Consider the following 12136-nt stretch of genomic DNA (forward strand, 5'->3'; position numbering starts at 1 on the left):
AGCATGCAAGGGTGTGCAGCAAGAAGCGCACGGCACTTTGTCGAGCAAGCCTGGAGCTTGTGCGAGAGCTGGGACGTGGCCTGTACAGCAGCAGCAAGAGCACGCAGGTGGGGCGCTAGAGTAGCAGAATGCGACCTGGGCAGTTGCTGGACTGAAGCAGCAGGCGTACAAGTGGGAGCTGGGTGCTGATCGGGTCACGCATCGTGATGCTGCTGGGTGTTTACCGACTAGGCTGCTGGAGCTAGGGGTGTTGCGACACAAGGTGTTTTGGTTTTTGGTTGATGCATGGATGGGAGGTATAAGGTGGTATTTATAGCATAAGTAATAGGACTTAAAATAGAACTCTTAGTCTAATTTAATAATTTAATATAAGAGTTTAATTCTAATCCTACTCAAATTTAACAGTAATTAATAATTAAATATAAGCATATAGAATTATCAATTGCTATTAATTATTAAGAAAAAACATAAAATAAAAATTGAAATTAAATTAATCCTAATTCTAATCTAAGTTGATAAAAATTAATATATAAATTATAATGAATATAATTATATATTGAAGTTTATCAAATTATTAATAATGTTAAAAAAAATATTTCTTCTAGATGCCTTTAAAAAAATATTTACAAAGAAAGGCACCTAATTTTCATTATTTACAAAAGGACCAATCAAACTTTAAAAATAATTCAATTTAAGTCCCTAGACTCAATGAAAATTAAAAATTGAGTTGCAAATTAAAAATTGGATCAAATTGACCCTTTTATTTAAAAAACAAAAATTTATTTTGTTGATTAGGGAAAAATTTCTTGGAAAATTATGTTAAAATAAATTCCCAAGAAAGATTGGAGGGGCCACAAATGGTCCCGCTTAAGTTCCAACCTCCTAGAAAGAATTTATTTAAACATACTAAACCCGAAAAATAGACCCTAAATTATTTATTAAAAAAACACGAAAAAAATATTAAATATCTGATAAAATGAACGAGATGTTATCCCGTTCGATTTTATTCCCCTAATAGTGTTTCAAACGCTGAGCATTAACTTGAAAATTTCCTCTCTTACCTTGGAGTTCAACAACTCCGTATGGATAGGTTCTGTGAATTGTAAATGGACCGAACCAACGTGATTTTAGCTTACTTGGAAAGAACTTCAATCTCGAGTTGAACAACAATGCTTGCTGACTTGCTTCAAATTATCAAACCCGGATGTGTTTGTCATGCCATTTCTTGAGTCTCTCTTTGAGTAATTTGGCATTTTCATATGAGAACATTCGGAATTCTTCTAACTCGTTGAGTTGGAACATCCTTCTTTCTTTTGCGAGCTTAGGATCTAAGTTGAGTCGTCGAAGAGCCTAGTAAGCTTTGTACTCTAACTCCAAAGGTAGATGACATGCTTTACCGAAAACCAGCCTATAGGGTGACATCCCTAAAAGTGTCTTGTACGCTGTCCTGTAGGCCCATAAAGAGTCATCTAGTCTTTTGGACCAATCTCGTCGGTTTGGGCAAACTACCTTCTCCAATATGCCCTTGATTTCTTTATTTGCCAATTCAGCTTGTCCATTCGTCTGCGGATGGTAAGCCGTTGCAACCTTGTGTTTCACCCCGTGCTTGTCTAGTAACCATTTTAACCACTTGTTCACAAAGTGGGACCCTTCATCACTAATGATGCCTCTCGGGGTTCTAAACCTCGTGAACACGTCTTTCTTCAAAAACTTCATCACAACCCTAGCATTGTGTGTCGGATATGCCTCTGCCTCGACCCACTTGGACACATAATCTACTGCTACTAAAATATACTTGTGACCAAAAGACGAAGGGAAGGGCCCAAGAAAATCAATACCCCAAACATCGAATAATTTGACCTCAATGATGTTTGTTCGAGGCATCTCATTTCTGTTGGTGACATTTCTAACTCTTTGACATCGATCACAACTCTTTACGTATGCATATGCATCCTTGAATAGTGTTGGCCAAAAGAATCCGGCTTGCAATACTTTGGCTGCAGTACGAGTTCCTCCGAAATGATCCCCACTTGGGGCTGAGTGACAGTGGTATAGAATCTTCGGTATTTCTTCTTCTACCACGCATCTCCTAATCATTTGATCTGCACACTTTTTAAACAGATATGGTTCCTCGCAGAAATAGTACTTCACATCGTGAAGAAACTTTCTCCTTTGTTGATATGTCTTTTCATACGACATTAAACCACAAGCTAAAAAGTTAGCAATATCAGGAAACCAAGGGGTATTATGGACATGACTTACCTTCAGTATATGTTCATCTAGAAATGGTTCTTGAATCGGTACAGGTGGAGAATTCCCTTCTTGCGGCTCCAATCTGAACAAGTAATCTGTTACTTGGTTTTCTACTCCCTTTCGATCTTGAATTTCGAAATCGAACTCTTGAAGTAGAAGTACCCATCGGATCAACCTCGGCTTAGCTTCTTTCTTGGCAAGTAAATATTTAATTGCCGAGTGGTCTGTATAGACAGTTACCTTGGTACCTACAAGATAAGATCGAAACTTGTCGAAAGTAAATACGATAGCAAGTAACTTTTTTTCTGTTACTGTATAATTTAACTGAGCTCCTGTTAGAGTTCGGCTTGCATAGTAGACGGGATGAAAAAATTTGTTCCTCCGCTGGCCCATGACAGCTCCTATTGCGAAGTCATTTGCTTCACACATCAATTCAAATGGCAAGTCCCAGTCTGGTGTGGTAATTATGAGTGCCGTGACTAATCGATTCTTCAAGTCATTGAAAGCTTTTAAGCATTCCTCATTAAATTTGAATATCGTGTCCTTATCCAATAATTTGCATAAAGGTTTAGCAACTTTGGAGAAGTCCTTGATAAATCTTCGATAGAACCCGACGTGGCCCAAAAAGCTCCTAACACCCTTTACAGATGTTGGAGGTGGGAGTTTCTCAATAACATCTACTTTTGCTCTGTCTACCTCGATCCCATGTCTTGTTATCTAATGCCCCAGAACGATACCTTCTCGTACCATAAAATGGCACTTTTCCCAATTAAGTACTAAGTTCATTTCTTCGCATCGCCTAAGTACCTTAGCTAGATTGGCTAAGCAATCATCGTACGTATCTCCAAACACTGAAAAGTCGTCCATGAAAACTTCCAAAAATTTCTCAACCATGTCAGTGAAAATAGACATCATACCTCTTTGAAATGTAGAGGTGCATTACATAAACCAAATGGCATGCATCTAAATGCAAATGTACCATACAGGCAAGTGAATGTGGTCTTCTGTTGATCTTCCGGTGCTATCGTAATCTGGTTGTACCCAGAGTATCCATCGAGAAAACAGTAGTAATCTCGCCCCACGAGTCTATCCAGCCTCTGGTCTAAGAACGGCAAAGCGAAGTGATCCTTTCTAGTTGCCTTGTTCAGCTTCCGGTAATCGATGCAGATTCTCCATCCCGTAATTGTTCTAGTCGGTATCAACTCGTTATTCTCATTCTCTATGACCGTGATACCTCTTTTCTTTGGTACGCACTGAACCGGACTTACCCATGAACTGTCTGAACTGGGGTAAATGATACCGCATCTAACCACTTGATAATCTCTTTTTTCACTATGTCCTTCATGATGGGGTTTAGCCTTCGTTGTTCATTGATCATCCCTTTTTTGCCATCTTTCAGTATGATCTTGTGCATGAATACAGATGGACTAATACCGCGAATATCGGCTATGGTTTATCTTATAGCCTTCTTAAATTGTTTTAGAACTAAGATAAGTTTCTCTTCTTGCTCAGTAGTTAACTCTGCTAAAACAATCACAGACAGAGTAGAAGCGTCACCTAAATTAACATATTTTAAATGGGAAGGTAATACCTTGAGTTCTAGTTTAGGTGGCTCCTCAATTGACGGTTTTGGTTGTGTGTAATCTCTCTCCTCTAAATCCAAAGATTCAAAACAGGATTGTGGATTAAATGCCCTTTGATTAGCTTCTAGCAAAGCTAAGTTTTCATCCTCCTCTTCATCACTTGGAGGGTCTGATGTCAAAATTCTTTCCAGAGGATCCTCAACAGAGTTGAGTTCCTTCTCCACTATGAAATCCTCTAAGTCGGATACTGCAGAACAATTATCTATTGCATCAGGAAATTGCATTGACTTGAAAACATTAAATGTTACCTGATTGTCCTGAACGCGCATAGTAAGTTTACCCTTTTGCATATCAATAAGTGTCCTTCCGGTTACTAAGAACGATCTCCCCAAGATAATTGGTACTTCTTTGTCTACTTCGAAATCTAAAATTACAAAATCACCAGGAAATATAAACTTATCTACACGTACCAATATGTCCTCGATTTTTCCTTCTGGATGTGCTAAGGATCGATTTGCTAGCTGAAGTGTAACTGTAGTAGGTCTAACTTCACCTATCCCCAACTTTTTAAATATCAACATAGGCATCAAGTTGATACTTGTGCCCAAGTCACATAGTGCCTTACCATAATAAGCTGCTCCAATGTTGCACGATATGGTAAAACACCCAGGATCCTTCAGCTTAGGGGGTAATTTGTCTTGAAGATATGCACTGCATTCTTTCATCAAAGCTACCGTCTCAAATTCTCCAAGTCTTCACTTCTTGGACAGGATATCTTTCATGAATTTTACATAATTTGGCATTTGTTCAAGTGCTTCAACCAACGGGATGTTAATATGTAGTTGCTTGAGTACGTCAAGGAACTTCTTGAATTGAACCTCTTGTTTTTGCTTCTGGAGTCTTTGAGGGTAAGGTGGTGGAGGTTTATATACTGGAGTTGGTACTAGTTGATTTGTCTTTGGCAGCAATTCTGCTACTAACGGAGTGGTTGGCTGATCAGAGTTGGCTGGTTCTGAGGTTACCTCTTCAGGTCTTGCAGGTTTTGGTTCTAGTGGAACTGGAACTTCATCACTCGGTTGAACTTCTTCCAAATCTTGAGCTTCAGCATGCTCCTTTTCAGCTTCAATGATATTCTCTAAATTCATCTCTTCGGTCCTTCTCTGGTTCGCTTGTCTTCTTCGTTGGCAAAAGGTTCGTTCTATTTCAGGGTCCACTGGGAGTAAGTTGATAATTCGGTCAATACTCATAAACACCTAAAACAATCAGAGAATAATTAATTAAGTAAAATTGAACAAGAAAATAAAAGAGCCAAAATGTAAAAATAAATTCACAAATAATGTTTTTTGTTTTAAAAACAGTCCCTGGCAACGACGCCAAAAACTTGGAACTGTGGAAATGCGCAAGTGTACAAAATCGTAACAAGTAATAAAGTGACTAGTAAATGTCGAGTTATCATACCTACAGGGACTGGAAAAAGCAATATTTATGAAATTAATTAAAACACTTTGGTGAGGTAAAAATAATTTTGGTTTGAAAAGAGTGATTTAGAAACTAAGATTTTAAAACTATGCAAACAATTTAAATAAAATAAAAGAGTTCTAGTGCATGATTTCAATTAAGATTTAATCAAGATGATATAATTGTGTTGGATTAATTATACCTGTTTAACTTAGAAATATTAAATTCGTGCTTATGCTGTTATGAATAAATTCACGGCAACCCAGTAATTTGCTAACTTATGAACATATTTACTAATTAATCTCTTGAACATATCCCTATGCCAATTCAACCGACTAAACAGATTTAATAAAGTAAACATGCTATCGCACATACATACTTATTGAATTAAATTATCTCTCACATATTCCTATGTCGATTCAACAGATTAATTCAACTTAATAAACATGTAAAAGATCATGTGAAGTAACAAAGTAGCGATACCTTGAAACAATTTAATCACAACAATCTTGCAAGTTATGCAAGGCATATGTATCGCCAAATACAATGCTGATTTAATTTTCAGTTACCTTAGAAGAATTAAACATGCACTGATTAAGTACTAAGTCCATTAATTTCAATTTCAATCCATTTAAACAATTAATTCTTTAGTTATCTAAACAATTATAAGGCCAGATAACCTAAGCATGATTTTACTTAATCAAGCATTTCACTGAGGCCTATAACAGCATAAACACTAATTTAATAATTCAAGTAGGCAAAATATAATCAACCCAACACGAATTAAATTCAAGCTAATTCAACAACAATATTTCTCATGGATATGTTCATCATAAAAACAACAGAAATTAAAAAGAAAGGGAACAGAAAGCAAATCCAGTGTTTCTCTGCAGCTTGACTGTTGCTCCGTTCTTAGTCTCCGTTGTCTTCACCGAGCAAGGCTTCTATGGATCCTTGATTGCTGCCCAAGATGGCTGAAGAACACCTCTTTCTCAAGAGAGGAAATCGGCACAAGAGGAAGGGAAAATGGGATGGAAAAATGATAGGAAACTTTGAGAGAAGTGAAGAGAGGATGAGAGAATGTTGTGGAATGAGGGATGTTGAGGGATGCTTTGAAATGGGCAACATAGGGTGGCTTTTATAGCTGAAGAGGGCTGCTAAAAATATAAAATTCATCAGCCAAGAGAGCCCTCCCATGGCCGGCCACACACATGGCAAGGTTGAAGCTTTCAACCTTGCTAAAAATAGGCTGGGGCAAATCTACAAAGCCTAAAATAAATGTGGGGCTTGAACAAAATTTGGAGGTTTTTCAAGGGCCTTTTTGCAAGCATATTTTATCAGCTAATTTTCTGATTTGGGTCAACCAATGGACGGTTCTGGTCAGCCCAATTAGTGACTGGTTCGGCTCACTCCATTCGGTTCAACCAGTGCGGTTCACTAGGCTCTTTCTTCATAATTAATTAAAATTAATGCATTTAACCTGAATTAAATAGGAAATAAATTAAAATTAATTTAATTATGAATTAATACACATTTCTGGACCGTCTTGGGCTGGAAATTAATTGGCCTCGATACTTCAAATTACTCTCGGTTTTGTTTTTCTCACAATGTTTACCAGGCCCTTTTTCTCCAATTGTGTAATTCTGTCAAAAATAACCAAATTTAATCAAAATTAACTATAAAATTAATTAAAATTCATAATGCTCATATTTTTAACGTAATTTAATTATTTTATAATATTTAATTATTTTTCGACAAGAATTTAACCGGAATAGCCTGGTTTTAAGTTAAAAAGGGTATGGAAAAGTATATAAATTTTTGTGTTTCCAACCTTATGGGGGTATAAAACACCCATCCAACCCTACATACCACTTAGTGTCGACATGACACTTTTTGAATATTTGCAGCTGAGTTGCCAGTGTAATAGGCGAGTTATCGCCACTCATAGAAATACTTCCTCCATATAACATAACTCATTCCAGATGCAAATACAAATCAGAACAGAAATCAGACATGCTATAGTTATACATGCATGACATAACAGATACAAAACATATATAACATTTTTCGGGCTACTTATAGCCTATTATAAGGTTTACTTATCATATGACGTTTCAAATATATGAACAGATATAAGAATTTATGCTAGCAGATGCTGATTTTTATATTTCACAGTCTATTTGATCACATACCGGCCCTACAGAAGGCCTATGATCAATCAGAATGATGCGTATGGCCCTATGGAAAAAATTAAAATTTTGGGCCCACACGTTCGTATGGCCCATGCGGCCCAAGTAGCCCAGACCGTGTGCCTCACACGATCCAGCACACGACCTATCACACAACCATATGTCTCATACAGCCTACCACACAGCCTAACACACTGCCTACCACATGGCCTACCACACGGCTGTGTGGTGTCGACTGTGCAGATATTCTGCTTTCACTGTTCATTTTCATGTTTTTCATTACACAACTGGTTCGATTTTGATACATAAACATCCATGAGACTTCCAGAACCTAAATACGATATTTAATATAGTCAATTCCAAAAATGAGACACCACATCATTCAAGATTCAAACACAATAATCTTATACACCACTACCAAAAACATGTTCTGTAACACTTCTAACCCATATCCGTCATCAAAACAGGGTTTCAGAACATTACCAGAACTTTCAAAACATTTTCAGATATTTCATTTAAATTACTATTTATTAATCGAGATTTATTCATATCGTCATTTGAATGGACCCTCGAGGCCCAATATGACTACAGGAATCGAATCGGGACTTAATCAGACATTCTGAGTATTTTTCATGAAATTTCAAAATTTTTCTAAGGTGCAGGGCTCACACGCCCGTGTGGTCCAAGGGACACGCCCGTGTAACCCTGGGACACGCCCGTGCCGCAGGTCGTGTTCGACCTCGTATAACCCTCTGACTTGTGCACACAGTCATACCACACGTCTGTGTGCTAGGCTGTGTGGTTAATTAATTCAATTCAAAACTAGTTGCAGGTTTCACACGGCCAAGACACACACCCACATTTTAGGCCGTGTAGCACACACAGCTGAGACACATGCCCGTGTCTCTGCCCATGTGCTCAATTATGAGCATTCTGTTTCACAAAATTTAGGGTGGATGGGACACATGGCCTAACTACACGCCCATGTACTCAGTCATGTGTCACACACGGTCTAGACATACGCCTGTGTGGACAAAATAAAGCCATTTTTAGCTTCATTTCTCACCTGAAATCACATCCATGACCTGCACTTGAAACACACTTCCAATACCAACCATTCTAAGTATTCAAATTAAACCAAATTCTATCATTCAACATGGCATACCATTACATGCATATATGTTCATAACCTTGCCTTAGTTTAGTCCATATGTTAGACATAATAGATCATCTACTTAACACATATGTTGCTACCATAGTATGACATTACAAATATATCAAAATAAACCATTACTAGCCATTCCAATGGCTAGATTACAAGCATCATTTACATTTACAAGCCCATATGGCCAATATATCCTATACATGCCATTGTAACCATAATTGCTTTACCATATTGTACCAACATGGGGAGATGGATAGTGTGAGTGATCTCCACTGAGCTTCCAATCTAACGAGCTTCTGATTTACTCTAAAACAAGGAAATAAAACTAAGTAAGCATAAAATGCTTAGTAAGTTCGTATAACATGGTATTTAACTTACCATCCATTCTATTTTGAGGTAACTATGTAAGGCATAATCAATCAATTTGACCTCAAGCCCTACACACATTCTCATTGCCCTTGTTAGTCATATATTCCATAATAACATCAAATCATATATGGGCTCAACAACAATCAAGTTTCCAAGCAGATATGCTTTCCACAACATGTATTCGTCCAACATGCATAATTCATCTCATTGTTTCAAGTATAATTTCATAATAGTTCATTTCGAGTTTAGATCATTTCATATCAGAACTTTACTCATATTACTTGGAATATCAAGGTCACGATTAGTAGACACAAGATGTACAAGTCTATAATCAAGAATGAACATATATTCATCAAATAAAGTCCATGTACTAATATCATCATCTCGTGTTTTTATATATCATTTCTCATGTATCATCATTTACTTGTATTTCAAAAGAATACATGTAATAACTCATTTTATCATTCCAAACTTCTCGTCTGGAATTGTCACCTGTTGAATTTATTCGGAATATCAACGGATACGCAGGTAGTACACTCAAGCTGTACGAATCAGGATCCGTCAATTCATGTCCAATGGTACCCATAAGGTACTATATCAGAAAGTACACTCTCGAACCACATATGTATACAACAGGATTACTAGTCCAGGCTAAATCCTTTTTCTAACATATGTTCTAATGAACTTGATCTGAATTACCCGTCCGGGCTAAATCTAATCTATAACATATGCTCGAGAGGATTTATATCAAGATTAACCATTCCGGATAAATCCTTTCATAAATGAAGTCAATAAGGTTACTCCTCCGAGCCAAATCACGTCAGTAACAAATGTAGGACCTCATTCATTTCAGAAAATTTCATTTATCCTTCGATTCTTCCTTTATTCAAACAAGATTTAACATTTCTCAAGCATTAACAAGCATGTGATTATTTCCTACATCTAAATCAGACATATAATTCAAATAGATACATTCCACATTCATTTCAAGCATATAAGTAACATTTTTATCCTTTACCATTTATCGAGCATTATTATTAATCGTGCACTTTCATTTATCGGGCTATAACGAGTATGTGATCATTTCACATATTATGGAATTTATACAATTCACAAACAAAACATTAAATTCAACCATAAAAACATATACAGTTTAGTTACACGAACTTACCTCGACAAATGTTCGAGTACATAAATCTACTAATCCGACATTTTCTTCTTTTCCTTGTTCTAGCTCCGAATTTGGTCTATTTGGATCTATACGAGTAAATTTAACATCAATTTATCATATTTCGTGTTTAGGTGGACTCAATTTATGTCCTAGGTAAAATTACCATTTTACCCCTAACTTTTCCATAAATTCCGATTTCGTCTCTAGGCTCGTAAAATGAAACTTATGCAAATTACTCCCTATTCCAAGCCTAACCAAAATCCCATTACAAAATTTACAGCACATGTATTCGTAAAAATTTAGAATTTTTCAGAAAATTTCACAACTTTACATTTTAGTCCCTAAATCGTGTTCTCATCAAAAATCACTTTGTAAAAGTTATTTATCTATCAACAACCTTTCATTTTCTACCATAAATTTCTAATTTTCAGCATATACATCTATGACCCATTTTCCATACTTTGATAACTTCTCAAATTAATCCCCCAAATAGATAGATTAGACTATCCTGGTTTCAAAAATATCAAAATTACTAAAAACGAGCCAAGGAAACTTACCCGATTTGGCCATGAAAGTTTCTTCTCTCTCTCTTAGGGTTTCCATGTATTTTTGGGGAAGAAGATGATAAAATAAACTGATATTTCTTTTTTTTATCATCTTTTAATTAATTAAATATTTTCACTTTCCAATTTAGTCATTGCTCTTTTTCTAAATTTACATGGATGAGTCACCAAAATATCTACATACTTTTTTATTAATGGTCTAATTATCATAAAAGGACCTTAAGTTTTGAATTCCATAGCTATTTGATCCTTCTAGCTACTAGAATCCAAGTTTTGAATTTTATGCGATTTGCTCCTTCCTGTAATTAAACACTTAATCGATAAAATTTTCTTATCAAAATTTTCACATGACATGTCTATCATAATACAGACCATATAATAAAATAAAAATAAATTTTATTTTTATCTCAGATTTGTGGTCTCGAGACCACTATTCCGATTTCACCGAAATTTGGCTTTTACAACTCTCCCCCTTAAGAAATTTTCGTCATCGAAAATTTTACCAGTAAAGAGATTCAGACATTATTGTCTCATAGTTCATGTTATTGTCAGAAAACTTTTACTAAAGCTACCTTTATATTTTTTGTTTCTTTCACTTCACATGCTAGAATTTCAACCAGTCCCTCACTTAAGTTGTGTCAGGCTGAATTTAAAATTTATCAAAGTAATAACAGATTATGGGTTTGATCGCTACTATCATAACACATATACAAATAAACACATTGTGAATTCTGTAGAACTCTGATAATAATACCAATCAATACGCAAGCGGTCTAATTCTTTTCAATGACTTCATATGACCCATTAAACCACCGAATTAATTTTCCTTTACTGCCAAGCCAAAGAACTTCCTTCCATGGCAAAACTTTCAAAAATATTTTGTCGCCAATCTGAAACTCCATTTCTTTTCATTTTAGATTCACATCTGATTTCTAACGATCAAATGCTACTTTTAAACTGCCTTAAATCACTTCATGTTTTTCCGGTTTCAAAGAATCAAACCTACTACATGTATCTTTTCTCACTAAACTCCATCCAAAACACCAGAGTTTTACATTTGTGACCATATAAAGCCTTGTACAGTACAATTTTATACTTGACTATTAATTGTTATAATAAGCAAATATAACCAGAGGGAAATACTTTTCCTAGTTACCTTCAACTTTAAGTACACAACATCAAAGCACATCTTCCAAACTGAATCATATGTTGAGATTGACAGTCTGTCTTAAAATGAAATACGGTACTAAAATGTAACAGTATACCTAAAGTTTATTGTAACTTGTTTCAGAATCGGAATATGAACTGTAGATCTCTATCAGAAATAACAGAAGCTAGCACATCATATAATCTGACGATCTCAAAAACAGATCATTCAAGCAATC

Source organism: Gossypium hirsutum, chromosome A08 (assembly GCF_007990345.1).
Source record: "Gossypium hirsutum isolate 1008001.06 chromosome A08, Gossypium_hirsutum_v2.1, whole genome shotgun sequence".
Classification (NCBI taxonomy): Eukaryota; Viridiplantae; Streptophyta; class Magnoliopsida; order Malvales; family Malvaceae; genus Gossypium; species Gossypium hirsutum.